The sequence below is a fragment of the Triturus cristatus genome, chromosome 6, assembly GCF_964204655.1.
Source record: "Triturus cristatus chromosome 6, aTriCri1.1, whole genome shotgun sequence".
Taxonomy (NCBI): domain Eukaryota; kingdom Metazoa; phylum Chordata; class Amphibia; order Caudata; family Salamandridae; genus Triturus; species Triturus cristatus.
The window spans coordinates 210,171,089-210,187,717 of NC_140589.1; positions in this window are offsets into that span (position 1 = coordinate 210,171,089).

Here is a 16,629-nt window from a genome sequence, read left to right on the forward strand (position 1 = left end):
CGGGCATGGGCTTCCGCAGAGGGGGCAAGGAGGGGAGCTTGCCCCTACCCCCTGGAGCGCCCCTCCTTGCCCCCCCTGCGGACACCCATGACTATCACCACGCGGCGTCTTCAATCCCTCATTCACCCCTCTTTTAAACCTCACATCAACTCGTCTCCCTCCTACCTCTACTTTAAACAGAGGCGCAACTAGAGTCAAATTTCGGCGGGGTGGCTAATTCATCCAGCCATATACAGAGCGGAGATGCAGGGGCTCTAAGAAGGGGTGAAAACACAATAAAGCCTCATTAACAAGTAAATGGTCTTTTAAAGACCTGTGTGAAGTACTCGGGTGCGGCTGTGTGTGTGCCTGGGAAGCTGTCTCTGCCGGGCTGACACACACGACTGGGGGGGGGGGTGCTGAAGCCCTTTGAGCTCAATGGGCGTTGCGCACCTAACTTTAAATACTCTGCTGTGCCCTCCAAGTTCCGCCCCTTCTATCTTACACAACTCCTAACACCTGTGCTGCAGCGACTGAGACTCCAAGGAATGACAGAAAAATGCCCTAAATTCAGATTGTGTTTTAAGTATGTTTGGTAAGTACTGTGTCCTCGCACAAGCACATAGTGTCACAAACTCGCTTTGAACGGCCACTAACACTTTTATTAGAACTCTTCAGTTCTTCCATGACAACCACCTACACTCTTTGAAACCTGGTACCTGTAGTCCTTCATTCAGGGTGGGAGAAGTAAAACTACAAGACTGACATGCAACGCGTTACTGGCCACCTCACAGCTGCCAGTGCTGCATGACGACTTAAGTAACATTTGCATATAAACAACACACATAAAATGCACATTTTAGAATGAGAAGGGCAAATGGAGATGGTTGTTACAGGGCCGGGCTGTGGTTCGTTGGTTCAGAACTCCACGCCCCTAAGATAGCCAGGGTTTCAAACCTCGGCGCGGCCCCCCGATGCACAGTGCGAGCTGGGCATTTCACTAGAATTTCCATTCACCATCTCTATAGACAGTACAAGCAAGTCACTGGGAGGGATTTGTTGAATTAACCCCAGACATGACAGGAAGCCCACAATCCTGCTCCTATATTCGGAAGGGGTGTTCTTACTTTTGCAATCCCCCATACATTTCAGTGTTTTTCTAGCCGTCACCTAGAGAGCTTGAGAACGTGATGAGGCTGAAAGTAGGTCACCTATATACCGTGATGGCTCCCAAACAGGGCAGAACGTGGCCATGGTCATTGAACATCTATGAGAGGTGCTTATTTTTGGTTGGGAAAATATATATTACATTTCATACTTTTCAATTTGATACCTTTTAAGCAAAGGGAAATTAAAAGATTTTTCCAGAGTTAAACACATTCCAGTTAATTAGAAGTAAGGTTCCAAAGTTGGTAATTTTGCTCCCAGGCCACATCGCCTTCAAACAAAAAGTGACTGAAAGAAGGAACGTTCTGTGCAGAACATCTCACCAAATGATGCAACACGCCCAGAGGCCCCGTTCTCTGCCGTTACTGCAAACAGCGGCGTGTGCCTGTGGACATCGTGGGCTTTCGGATTGCCTTCCTGCCCTCTGTCTGGGAGCAGAAGGGGGACCTGTGTATTTGCACAACCCGCAGGGACGCCACTGGCGCCTTGCACATGGTAGTGAGTTTGTGTTTTTACCTACTAACCCACCACATCTATTATTTATATTATATTTTTTAACTCCCAAGTAACAATGACTTAGGGATAGGGGCAAAGTTTAGTACATCGCTGTTTCGTTTGGGTACGTGCAATATGATGATGGAATCAATGGCCTATAACACGGTGCAATGGTACTTACTATATTATCGAACGGAGAAATATTGGAATATGCATTGTACGCTTAAGACCCTTAAGACACACATTGGTATGCCGCTCTGTGTTTCTTTTGCAATGTCAACATAAATACACTTACAAGTCAGATAATAACTTCTAAATGCCAAGCAGCAACTCCTAACCGTCGTTTCACCTGGTGTAACCCTCACACCAACGTACCCACCCCCATACTACCTCTGGTCATTCTCATAACATTCACACCCCTCAGAATGACAAATCACCACTTCTAGCTGCCTCGTCATGGGGTGGGAGTGGGAAGATGTGCACAGCAGGGGGAAAGGGATGGCCAGTGCAGGTGACGCTTTTCTTTTGTATAGGAATTTCTGCTGGCATCATAGCCTAGGGTTTGCTGTCTGTGCACTTGTATAGTTGTGTATTCCATACAAGTGCACAGACAGCAAACCCTGGGCTATGACGCCAGCAGGAATTACTTTACCAAGGAAAAGTGTCACCTGCACTGCCATCCCTTTCCCCCTGCTGTCTGTGCACTTGTAATGTGGTGTATTCAATAGTGGTGACATAAAAACAGATTAGAAAGGCAATGGCAGCTTGATCCTTCCATTAAGCCTTTGCATCAGGTTTCTAAACCCTTTGCATGCCTGTGCTTTTTTACTTTTGGCGAAGAGCCGCTCCTGTCTGCAGCTGAGCTCTGCTTTTTTCTTTGCCAACTGCTAGAAGGTGTGAATGATATCTACCAAAGTCCACAAAAGAAAGAGATGGCTGTGGCACAACAACCCTATGGTGTATGAGATCCTCTGCAGCCTGCTTCCTGTCCCCCATGGCTCCTCCTGCGCCCCAGTGTTTCTTGTGCCCCACCTGGCACACATCATGTCGGAGGATGGTGATGACGTTAACATTTTGCCCTCCCCTGGAAAAATTTCTGCGGACGCCCATGGCTGCGGGTGCTCTGTTCATGCGTTTTACTGGGTGAAACAATGCCAGTGCAGTGCAACAGGGTGAGATGTATAAAGGTATGCCATTCAGCAAGTGAAATCTGTGAATACCTGTGGTCTGCATTGGCTGTACTAGGTACGGGTGTGAAAGGCTGCCAGAGCCCAGCTCATGCAGTGTAGTGGGTGAAGTTAGGTGTTCTGTATATGCACGGTGTGTGGAGTGCCCGAGCAATCACCGAGTGCTAATACATTAGATACCTGCCAGTGGTCTGTGCATGTGACGGGTGGTGAACATGCCTGGGTAGAGCTGCCAGCATTCTGTCAATGTGGTACAGTGGATAAACGTGGAATAGCTACAGTGTAGACAAATAAGTGCCAGGGCCGTGGTCTAGAGACCACTGCAGCTTGCACCACCTATTGCCCCTGTCAACGCTACCAATGACAGTACCAACACAACTACTAACCAGAACACTCCTACAAGTGTGACATTCCTGGCAAAATCCAAGCCCCTTAACCTACAAGAATAGCTTGGGTGGCAGGTATTAGTCAATTGTAATATATATTGAATTAATAAACAACTGTTGGTATGCTAATCTTCTAAATTAGATGAATTGCACCACCATATGGCAGACTGCCAGATTAAGTACCCAAGCACCGGAAGCCACCGGCTCAAATTAAGCACTAAACTACCAGAGCCCCAGTGTGGTATTTTGCGGGGCATCCGCCAGTGGCAGCTTCCTCGGGCGGTCTTATAACTAACTTGTTGGTTAAAACCGGTGTGCGATAAATAGAGCAAATCAATAACTCCAGCGCTGTCTGCAGCTGCACATCAGACAATATTGTGTTTATTTCAAAGAGAGATCCTTGTTAGGCGTCGAGAAACCTACATCGGATGCGGAGAGCAGAAGAGTCGGAGATGAAGGAATCGGATGTGATTGGCGGTTTTGGAAAATGGACGGTGGGTTGTCATGATGACGCGCCTGCTCTTATCTGCCCCTTCTTATCTCTCACTTTTGTGTGCCTGGCTTTGTGTTCAGCAAGGCTAGCACAAGTGAATGCACACAGACACTGGCTTTTACTGTTCGCTTCCAGGGCCCTAGGCTGACTTTGAGGGATTAGCTTATGCAACGAACTCCAAACAATCACAACTTCGACAATTTCCAGGCCATAAATCATATTTGAGGCAGGATTCCCTGCAGTAAACACTTTTGAAAATTTCACAGATGGGCCATATCCAAAAGGCGTCGTGAATGCAGCGGAGTAATCAGTTTAATAATGTTCTTCTGTAGACATCCGTGCATGCGAAACCACGTACTTCGGTAAGTTGTTGGCACGGTAAAACTGACAGTTTGGCACATTTATCATTGGGGGTAAGAGGAGAGGCGAAAGCTGTTGTTTCACGCCGCATATTAGATGACAACGTGTGGTAATAACTGCCTTTGCACATCGTGGATTTAAAAGAGGGTAAATGCTGTCTGGGCAAGTAGGCAGTGAATTGTATATGGTGGCAATTCTTGCAACGTGGTGTGTGCAAGCCCTGGTAAAGCAGGCAGTGTATGCAACCTTGGGTGAAAGGCATGGTAAAGGCTGGCAGTTCATGCTCCCGAAGTGGGTGATATGCATGGTAAAACGTGGCAGTCTATGCATCGTTCGTAGTAGGTGATGTCAATTGTAAAAGCTGGCAGTTCATGCACCATAGCGGGTGATGTCTGTGGTAAAAGCTGGCAGTGCTCTCAGGCCTGGATACACTCACGGGTGATTAGTGCTTCACACATCCTGATTGATTGACCTCAGGCTATGTGGTCTTCTGGGAAAGGTTGTAGTGGAGACGGAGTTCCAGGTACACACATTGCTATGTTAGCATAAGCGTCTTAGAAGTTAAAACGCCATCTTTCCACTTTTGCTGCTTTTGCACACGACACTACAGATAGATGTTATTATATGAAACCTGCTTGCTTGCCTTTTCTTCACTTGAGAACGGTCTGTTGTTCACATACCTAGACGTGCACTGCGACCCTGGTCTGAACATTGTGTGCAGAAACAGTCAGGGCCAACAAACAATGTATGCTTTTGAATTCAGATTGATCGGCCCACGCTCTAGCCATAACACGCACACAGCTGCAAATATCTGAAACTCGAGCGCCTTTAATATTGCAGTTTGCATGCATGAGATACTCACTTTGGAGAAGACTTTTTCCAGACAGAGCAGAGCTGATCCTGTGATGTGATTCACCTAAGCTGATATTTACAGTATGGGGTTCCCCATTCAAGCCTAGAGACCTTCTATTAGTCTAATAATACTAGCTTACTAGCAAAGGGAGGGTGGTTGTATTCCACTATCATTTGTAATATGATTTCTCCCTTCATTTTCTATGGTATTGTAACAATGCTGATGGTTTTATTTTTAATCATTTGTCTGCTTATGTTAGCCAAAGTACTGCATCTTAGGACACGTAGTTTATAAAATAAACGTTTTAAACTTTACGGTGTCTCTGATTACTCTTGTTGTGGACTGATATGAGAATAATAACGAACAGGTATTTCTAATTCCCACCATTCCTGAGAGTACTCTAAGTCACTTGTTCTGGGTTGTCTAATCATTGGTAGCTTCGAGATGATACAGAGAACGAATGAGACACTGATGCTAGTCGGATAGGGGTTCTGGGTACTGAGGTGAGTTTTTGGTACACCGGAATTCACTGAGGTCCTGGTTTCCTGTGCATAGTTCCGTGCATGAGCAGAATCCCTGCAACACGGTGGAGTGCCTTCCTTCTTTGAAGACACCAAGCGGATGCTGGTCCTGCCTCTTCGGGGTCTTCCCTGCACATGTGAAACTGATGTTGGGAAATACTTTTTGTTCTTATTTATTTAACCCCTTGCGTGGTCAGGACGGAACGGTTCCGCCCTGAGCCGAGGTGGGCGTGTGCTGCGTCCTGAGCCAAGGTGGGCGTGTGCTGAGGACGGACCGTTCCGTTCTCGCACCCACCCATGGGAGAAGCGCTGGCGCTCCCCCAATGTAGCCCCCCCAAACAGGGATGGCAGCAGAAGGGCTTCTGCTGCCAACCTGACCCCTACCCCCCTCGGCAATCCGATGACGTCGGCATGCATGGCGCACGCCAATGTCATTAAGAGCCGCCGGACGTGCAGGAAGTAATTTGCTTTCCAGCCGTCGGAGGGGAAGATAGGTTTTTTCCTTCCGGGGAGGAAGGTGGTTTTGGCGTGCACAGAGGCATCAGGGGAAGAGGAAAGAATTTTTCATTTCCTACGATTTCCCTTTGCAGGGCATTCCTGCTGCACGATCACTCATGGGGGTCACGATCATGCAGCAGGAATGCCACTACTAGCACCAGGGATTTATTTTGGGGGAAATGAAAGCAACCCCTTGGGCAAGGTCGCTTCCAAATGTGGCTAATGTGATTCGCTCATTTTCGGCCCCCCTGGGGGCAGTACAACCCTATTTTGAGGCCGATTTGTCCCCAGCGGGTGGGGTGAGCAGAAAAGCCACTAGCACCAGGGATATAGTATGATTATGGATGGGGACCGTCCTTTGTAAATGTAAATGTAAATTGATACTTGTATAGCACACTACTCACCCGCAAGGGTCTCAAGGCGCTTGTACGAATACCGCTGTGGAACCCATCCTGGCTTTCCCTGTGAGGCGTCCACTCCTGAGCACACCCAAGGTGGAGGCCAGGCATCCTTAGCGTTGTGGGGGCCGTTGTGGAGATTAAACAAGCTATTGCCCAGAGTTGCAGAGTGGGACTCCATGATTGGAATAGGCACCGAGGCGAGAATTATCAGGTGGAATTTTTTTGAGCCCAAGACCCGCCGAGGTGGGGAATTGAACCCTGGTCCCAGGCTAGACCTCTGCATCAGGGTCTGCCGCTCTAATCATTGAGCCACACTTCTCCACGGGCAAGGATCGCCCCCATTCGGGGTAAACATTTTTTTAATAACTTTTGGCCGTTTTCAGCCCCGGCCCGGTGTGGGACCGGCCCTATTTGGATAAGTCACTGGCACCAGGGATATTGTTATTTTATGTTTAGAGGCAGTCCTTTGGGCAAGGATCGCCCCTATTGGGGCTAATCATTTTTTTAAATTACTTTTGGCTGGTTTCTGCCCTCCTGGGGGCAGATTGGCAGAAATGTGAGGAAAATGTGATTTATTTAGCTAAATATGAGGTTTGCATGGGATTCTGGGTAGGAAAACGTTGGGGGATTCATGCAAGCCACACCACCCTGGACTTCCTCGGGTGTCTAGCTTCCAGAAATATCTGAGTTTGGTAGGTTTCCCTAGGTGCCTGCCGAGCCCAGGACCAAAAACGCAGGAGGCTCAATAGAAAAACCAAGTCTTTCTGTGATCTATAATTTTGAAGTCTCCACAGAACGTTTTGGGCTATTTCCTGTCACGGGCGCTAGGCCTACTCACACAAGTGGGGAATCCTTTTTATTGGGGGACTTGTGGGAATGCTGTTTGGGAGAAAGTGTGTGGCTCCCCACAGATTCCAGAACATTGCATCACAGAAATGTGAGGAAATTTGTTTTTTTTTCTTTTATACAAAGTTTGAGGTTTGCAAGGGATTCTGGGTAACAGAACCTGGTGAGAGTCACACAAGTCACCCATCCTCGATTCCCCTGGGTGTCTAGTTTTAAAAAATATACAGGTTTGAGAGGTTTACCTATGTGCCAGGTGAGCTAGGGTCCAAAATCCACAGATAAGCACATTGCGAAAAAATAGGTCAGTTTTCACTGGGAAAATTTTGTGTCCACATTGCGTTTTGGACAGTTTGTTGTCGCAGACACTAGGCCTACTTACACAAGTGAGGAACCCTTTTTACTGGGGGACTTTAGGGAAGGCTGGGTGGATGGATGTTTGTAGCTCCCCACAGATTCCAGAACTTTCCATTACAAAAATGTGAGGAACATTTCTTTTTTTCTTACATAGTTTGAGGTCTGCAAGGGATTCTGGGTAACATAACCTGGTGAGAGCCACACAAGTCACCCCATCCTGAATTCCCCGGGGTGTCTAGTTTAAATTTTTTTACAGGTTTGCTAGGTTTCCCTTTGTGCCGGCTAAGCTTGGGCCCAAAATCTACAGCTGGGCACACTGCAAAAAAAGGGTCAGACTTCACTGGAAAAACATGGGGCCTGATTCACAGAATTAACTTAAGACAAAATCCTAAACTTACTACTTTTGGTATTAACAGAATGCACTTACTACTTTTGGTATTCACAGAATGCACTTACTACTTTTGGTATTCACAGAATGGATTTACGACTACTAACTTTACGTCCGCACTCGGGCTGGAAATTCCGGCCCGGAGGCGGAGATTCCGGCCCGGAGGCGGGGCTTCTGGGCCGGAGGCGGAGCTTCCGGCCCAGAGGTGGAGATTTTGGCCATGGCTAAATCTCTGCCACTGGCCGGAATCCCCACCTCCGGGCTGGAAGCTCCGCCTACGGCCCGGAAGCTCCGCCTCCAGCCCGGAAGCTCCGCCTCCCCGGCCCGAGTGCGAACGTAAAGTTAGTAGTCATAAATCCATTCTGTGAATACCAAAAGTAGTAAGTGCATTCTGTAAATACCAAAAGTAGTAAGTGCATTCTGTGAATACCAAAAGTAGTAAGTTTAGGATTTTGTCGTAAGTTAATTCTGTGAATCGGGCCCGTGGTGTCCAATTTGCTTTTCGGGCTGTTTCCTGCCGCAAGTACTAGGCCTACAGACACACGTGAGGGGCCATTTTTATCGGGAGACTTGCGGGAAGGTTGAGTGGGTGGAAGTTTGTGGCTCCCTGCAGATTCCAGAACCTTCTATTACTGAATTGAGAGCAAAAGCTTTTTTTTGTGTGCGTAGTTTGAGATTTGCAAGGGATTCTGGAAAACAGAACCTGGCAGAAGCCACACAAGTCACCCCCATCCTGGATTCACCTGGGTGTCTAGCTTTAAAATGTGTACAGATTTGCTAAGTTTCCTTAGGTGCCAGCTGAGCCAAAAACCACAGCCAGGCACATTGCAAAAAAAGGGTCAGATTTCAGTGGAAAAATGTGATGTGTCCACATTGCGTTTTGGCCTGTGTGCTGTTGAGGGCACTAGGCCTTCCCCCACAAGGGAGGTACCATTTTTATCAGGAGACTTGGGGGAATGCTAGGTGGTGGGAGTTTGTGGCTCCCCACAGATTCCAAGACTTTCCATCACAGAAATGTGAGGAAATGTATTTTGTTTGACAAAGTGTGAGGTTTGCAAGGGATTCTCGGAAACATAACCTAGTAAGAGCTACACAAGTAACCCTATCTTGTTTTCCCCTGGGTGTCTAGTTTTCAAACATGTACAGATTTTCTAGGTTTCCCTAGGTGCCGACTGAGATAGGGTTCAAAATCCACATCTAGGCACATTGCAAAAAAAAGGTTCCGATTTCACTGGAAAAATCTTACATGTCCATGTTGCATTTTGGCCTGTTTCATATTCTGGCCACTAGGCCGACCTAAACAAGTGAGATACCATTTTTATTGGGAGTCTAAGGGAAACACAGAATAGTAAAACAAGTATTATTACTTATTGTTTTTCTATGCATATCTGCCTTCCAAATGTAAGGCAGTGTGTAAAAAAGAAGTCATTTTGAAACATGCCCTTTAATTCACATGCTAGTATAGATACCCAAACATTCGGAGATGTGCAAATAACCACTGCTTCTAAACTGCACGTATTGTTCCTATTTAGGAAATCATAGGTTTCCTCGATACCTATTTTTCACTCTTTATTTTTTACCAAGTGAATTGCTGTATACCCGGTACATAATGAAAACCCATTGCAAGGGGCAGCTCAGTTATTGGCTCTGGGTACCTTGGGTTCTTCGTGAAACTAGAATTCCTATATATCCCCACAACCAGAGATGCCCCACAGATGTAACATTATATTGCAATAAAAAATCTGCCATACTTAGAAGAAGTTACAGGTGAAAACATAGACACAAATGGCTGTTTCTTTCAATTCAATTTCAATATTTTTTTATTTCAAATGTTATTTACTATAGGAAGTCCTTAAAGGATCTACACAAATGACATCTTGCTAAATTTAGAATGTCATCTACTTTTTAGAAATCTATAACTTTCTGTGATCCATTATTGGTTTCATACCCATTTTTACCACTAACTGGAAGGAGGTTGAAAGCATAAAAAATAGGACAAATAGGCAATGTCCCACTAAAATGCCAGAACTGTGGAAAATGTGGATTTTCTGACAAAAGTCTGCCTTTTGTTCTGAAAACTGGGGCGATGGTGATTTTAGCACCAGTAACCTTTTGTTGATACCATTTGCAGGGAAAAAAACAAAAGCTTTTCTTCTGCAGCACTCCCCATAAAAACAAAAAGTAGCTGTTTTTTGGCTAATTTCTCCGTCCCCTCCAGGGGAATCAACAAACCCCCAGGATGTTGGAAGAAAAGGACGCAGATTTGGCGTGGATATCTTATGTGGACAAATAGTTATGGGGGCCTAAGTGTGAACGACCGCAAATAGCCAGAAAAGGCTTAAACAGGGGGGAAAAGGACTAGCAGCCAAGAGACTAAACAAAGTACATGATTTTTCCAACTGCTAGTTACACTAATTCTTCTGGGGTACAGGGCTAATATTAAGTTATTCCCGAAAGACGTCTGTAAGCCGTGAGACCTGCTGCTTTTGATTCGGATCACCACTTTCAGAGGTCACTAGCCGCCACTGGAACTGTATTTTCTTTATACCAACCTAAAGAAATCTTTTTGACAGCCATAGTAATGAAATACAGTAATTGGTAATTAGATCACTCCATGTAAGACCCACGTGGTCTGTGGGTCTTCTAATACAAAAATTGGTGTGCTTTCTATTTTTTAATACTTAAAAAGGTCTAATATGATTCTTTTTTAGCCATTGTTCTCAGTGTTGGTCAAATAGCAATGGTCAAACACTGCACTTTCATTTCAAAGTTATCAGGAACTGTACCAGCTTTTAAACTTTGTAATGCCCAATGTAATTGTATTATTGCTCACACCTGAGCCTGCCCTTGGTGTAAAAGACTTGGACTGTCTTTCAGAAGATTTTGGGCTGATTATGGTGAAATACATGTATGCCTTTGAGGGTGGTCTTCATTGTCTCTCTGTCAATTTCCCTATTTTTTCTGCAGCTTCCATTTTTGAATATGCCTGTTCCTCTAATAATGTCGTATATTAAAGTGGATCCAGGTTGTTGGTTTTTTACGGGACGGGGACCCTGGAGGAAATCATTGAAGTTCATGTACGTGTTCTTTCACAGCATTTAAACTGGAATGTATTAGCCATCTCTGGCACAATAGACCCACACTATATGTGGTTAGTGTTATGGGCCAATATATACTATATTGGGGATTTGGTCTGTTAATTGTGCAGAATATATAAACCTGTAAATTGGTAATCAGATTTTTCTTGAGTATTTCTGTTTATCTGATGGGTCTCTCCTGTCATCACTGATAAAATAAGGAAATCTTTTCTGGAAATGTTGAGGACTATTTATGGATGGAGCCCCACAATGTTACCACTGTGTATAATTATGTATGCAATTACTTGCTCAGTGAATAGAGTGATGTCCAAAATGATGAAAAAAACAGTTCTTCGTGATGCTCAGCATTTAAAAAGGAATCTTCTAGAGTTGCATAGGAAGACAGATCATCTATAAGCTGTTTAACAGTATTTATGCCCCATGAATTTGCAAAGGGGCCAGGAATTACACCATCCTTGAGTGAGACCATCAAAACATAGTAGATTTGAATGATTTCTGTTGTATCCACTATTTAGTAAGGAATCTTTTTCTAAACACCAACATCCAGCACAGGATAAGCAGTGATGTTCACAGCGTGATAATCCTAAAATGCCCTGTGATAAGAAGCGTGCAGCTACAATTCCTAAACCACAGAAATTACTACTGTCTTTTCAGGGATACAGTTTTCAATTTATAAGAAACAGAACTATAATCAGCATTATAATTCACATTAAAATGAAAAAGGCTTCAGCAACAATGCAGATAAAAGCCCATGTTGAAAAAAGGTATCTATTGTTTTTTATTTATTTATTTGCAAAGTTTTATATAGCGCTGGCTAGACCCGGAGGTATCAGAGCGCTTTACATGAGGATCAGCGAGTTACATGATACATAGTTATTTCAGTTGAATCAATGAGTTACAGGTTACATAGTTACATCAGTTTGAATCAAAGAATCACAGAGGGAGGAGGAGGGAAGGAGACACGAATGGGGAGACGAGGAAAACAATGTCAGATGACCGGCTGGGTAGGTGACGGCAAAGGGGCCAGACTCCCCTATAGCTGCATAGGACAGCTCCAACGGGCATCGGCCAAAATTGCTCGGTCTCCACAGTGGGTACAAACAGTTTTGGTATCCGCCCAGGGGGCGTAGTCATCGTTCCATCGAATGGGGAGAGAAGGAGACACAAACGGGGAGACGAGGAAAAACAATGTCAGATGACCGGCTTGGTAGGTGACGGCCAAGGGGCCAGACTCCTCTATAGCTGCATAGGACAGCTCCACCGGACATCGGCCAAGGTTGCTCAGGCTCCGTGGTAGGTACAAACAGTTTTGTTATCTACTTCAGTTGAATCAGCGAGTTACGGGTTACATAGTTACATCAGTTTGAATCAAAGAATCACAGAGGGAGGAGGAAGGAGAGGGAAGGAGACACAAATGGGGAGACGAGGAAAACAATGTCAGATGACCGTCTGGGTAGGTGACGGCCAAGGGGCCAGACTCCTCTATAGCTGTATAGGACAGCTCCACCGGGCGTCGGCCAAAGTTGCTCGGGCTCCGCGGTAGGTAAAAACAGTTGTTAAACCAACAGCAAGCAACAAACCATTTGTAGCGCTGATTAACTGGAGAAGAGTTCATTATTTCTTCTCTTTCATAATCTACATCAGAATAATGCTTATATAGCACATTTTCTTGTAACTGGGTCATTTCACGTGATGTCTGTGCTGGTGGCTCATAGTAAAACGCAGCAGTAGTTTCAATAGTTGGGATTGTTGAAATTGCAGCATTAGGGTCATTCATGAAAATTGGCATTTGGTGTAAATCTAGAGACTCAGTAGTTTACTTAATCCCCAAAATGGGACGTAGGACTTCACAGCTGTACTCTTCTTGGGATAGCTTCTGCAGAGTAGGGAGAGGATGTACTGATCTACTCCAGAGGCACCTTGGCATCAGTGGAGGTCTGCGGAAGAGAATCGGCCACATAATGCTTTTTGATGTGATCTAGTAACACTTTCCTGTTTTTCTTTGAGCCAGGCAATGGTGGCAAGTATACTCCTCGAGGGCCTTCCACTCAAAGAAATAGAAGCGGTGTTCTGTAGGCTGAGCTGATGACTAGACTTGTTTGTCAGGAATGTTTTCACGTACTAGCGCTCCCACTTTGGAGAACCACTTGTCTGCAGTTTTATGAATCTTATCTTCACCGGTGGCTGAGTCACAGTTGTTTACGTTAGATAATTTATGGTTTAAATCTCTTTATTGAAGTTTCAACATACAAGGATATAACAATGCAGGGTTAGCTATTACGCCAGCGGCTTTGCGTAGCATAGGGCTCAAATGGCCAACCAAGGTCAGCGAAATCATAGCACCAGACTTGTAACAAAGCAGAAGACATTCAGAGAAAAGGGAATAAGAAAAGGGGAAAAACTCATACACCCCCACCCCCACCCGTGTTCCGTGTCCACTAACTAGACTGCCTAAGCCTGTACTTGACCCCCATCACTTCTCTGTCTGCTGTGTATCGGAGAGGCGCAGTAGTCGGAGGTACCAGGGGCAAGTGACTTCCCGGAATTCGGAGGCTAAGAGAGACAGGAAGGGTTTCCACAGTCCAGCATACTTGGACCCCTCCCCAGCTATTGTCAAGGTCAGTTTCTCCATTCCGAGGACATGCCACAGGTGATGTAGCCAGCCTGTGAAGGCTGGTATGCGGGGAGTACGCCAGTGTGTGAGTATATTTTGTATTGCAGAAACTAACGCAATTGCCATCAGGCGGCCTCTACGGGATCGCAGTGGGTATGTCAGAGGATTTGGGAGGCCCAAGAGGACATATGCTGGGAAACGTGGGATTTCTGTACCGAAATGTGTATCCACTTCATCTAGGACTTGATTCCAATAAGGTTGGATATATTCACAGTCTCATAATAAGTGTACCAGGGTGCCTACGCGGTCACATCCTTGCCAACATGTCGCCCCCTGAGTGGGATCCATTGAATGAAGACGCTCCGGGCTATATTACCAATAATTTGCTACTTTTGTGAGGGTCTCCGTTAGCCCCATATGGTATGCATAATGGCGGGCCCTATAATATACCCCCTCCCACTCCTTGTGACTAAGTGTCCTGCCTAGTTCCCATTCTGAGCGCGCGCGGCCGGAGTTATAGGTGTTAGCATTCCCGGCCTGCAACATTTTGTATAAATCAGAAATTAGCTTTTTATCTGATGTGCGGGTGATGAGCCACCGCTCATATATGGACAGGCGCCTGCCGGCCTCGGGCCGGACCTAAGCGTGGAGTGCCCAGTGTCGTACCTGGAGGTAGCGGAGTCTCTCCGCTTCAGGCAGCCCATATTCCTGTTTAAATTGGTGGAACGGGATAACCCCGTCCGCGTCAAACATGTGGTACAAGAAACGGCATCCAGAGGGTCTCCATCTTGCGAAGGTGACCGTGTCTGTGCCCGGGCGAAAATCGGGGTTATCTAATAGCGGGATGAGCGGAGACGGGAAGGTGGTGAGATCGTGCCTGATATTAGTATGATCCCATGTTTCTAGGGTGACTCGTGTGATATGAGAGGCATATAAATTGGGGGGCCTATGGCGCTTGCGAAGAAATGGGACTTCTTGCAAAGGTCAAGTGGTTACTGCCTGATCCTGGAACAATCAGTGTTTCTCTGACAACAATATGCTCCACTCAGCCAGGAGTAGCAGTTGGGCCGCCTGGAAATAGAGTCGGAGGTCGGGGATGCCGAGTCCACCCTTCTCCGGTGGGAGCATCGCCAGCGTCTGTTTCATGCGCGGCTTCTGGCAATTCCAGATAAACTGTGCAAGTTCTGACTGGGTTTGCTGTATCCAACCTGGAGGCGGTTGGAGAGGGAGAGTGCGAAACAAATAAAGGATCTGGGGCAGGATGGTCATTTTGACCGCAGCTATTTTGCCTAGCCACAAGAGAGGATAATGTTTCCACTGACCAAGCTCCCTGCGAATCTTCTGATGCAGGTGTGCGTAGTTGATGGCAACTATGCTCGGTAGAGAGGATGCCAACTGAATCCCCAGATACGGGATCGAGTCCGCCGCCTATTGAATAGGATGAAGTCCCTGCAGATGTTCACGGGTGGGGCGCGACAGGGATTGATCCAGAGCTACCGACTTATCCATGTTCACCTTAAACCCTGCAGCCCGTGCGAAGAACTCTAAGTCGACCAGGCACACTGGCAGCGTGTGACAGGGGTTGGACAATGAGATCAAGACGTCATCAGCGTAGAGACTGATCGTGTGAATGTAGCTGCCGAATTTAATCCCGGTGATCGATGGATTATGCCGGAGCCTCTGAGCCAAAGGCTCCATATAAAACTCAAAAAGAAGGGGCGACAAAGGGCACTCCTGCCTGGTGCCTCTCTCTATGGAAAACCGTGAGGACGTATGCCTGTTCACCCGGACTGCGGCTGTAGGGAACTTGTATCAGTTCAAGATGTATGTGCGGAACTTCTCCCCGATCCCCGCTCACACCAGCACCTGCTCCAGATAGGGCCAGTGAACCCTATCGAAGGCCTTCTCGGCATCGATAGCGAGCATCATGTAATCTCCTTGTGTTCGCGAAGCTTTCTCGATAAGGTGTAGGGCTTGTTTCGGCGGTTTGGCATTCCGGAATAAAGCCTGCTATCCGGGTCTATAAGGCCAGGCATAAGGGGAGCGAGACGGGCAGCTAGAATCCCTGTGTACAATTTCAGGTCTATATTAAGAAGGGAGATGGGGCGATATGCACTGCATGTGGTCTTGTCTTTCCCCGGTTTGGGTATCACCACTATGGAGGCCTCAAGGAGGTCACCAGGGATTGCACCAGGGTCGGCGAAAGAATTAAAAAGCCGAGTGAGGAGAGGGGCTATCAGAGCACAAAATGTCTTGTAAAAAATAGCAGAGAAGCCGTCTGGCCCAGGGGCCTTCGCTAGTTTGAGGCGTGCGATAGCGGCAATGACTTCATCGATTCGGATGTCCCGATCAAGGTGGCCAGCTTGAGCCTTAGTCAGTGCTGGTAAATCAACGGAGTTGAGGAAGGCAGCCCCATCTGCGCTATCTAGTGGGGAGCTGGCGTAGAGGCCAGCATAAAAGTCGCGGAACGCCTCGGCGATGTCTCCATCCTCCGAGACACGTCCACCATCCCCTCTGCGAATCTCCTGGACCCCCTGTTTTTGCCGGGTCTTGCGCAGTTTGTGGGCGAGAAGGCGTCCACCCCGATCCCCCCTGTGTAGTAAGCATGTCGCAGTCGCAAAGCAGCAAACTCCACCCTATCTTGGTCAAGTGCCGCAAGTTGCTGGTGCATGGTTTTTAATTGGCGCCACACCCGGGGGACTCCAGTCTTCTGGTGCATCTGCTCCAGTTCTTTAGTTTTTTGGGTGAGTTCCTCGCGTTTGCGCCTGCGCTCTACATTTTCTGCTGCCGAGGTGGCTATCAATTCCCCCCATACAACTGCCTTTAGTGCTGCCCATTGTGTTGCAAGAGTGGTGTCCGCGTTAGCGTTGTGGGAAAGGTAATCAGTGATGGAGCGCTGTAACCATTCTACCACTGCCGGACGGTGTAGAAGAGTGTCCCGGAGATGCCAAACCTGGAGGGCTGTTGTATGGGTGGGAGGGTGAGGGTA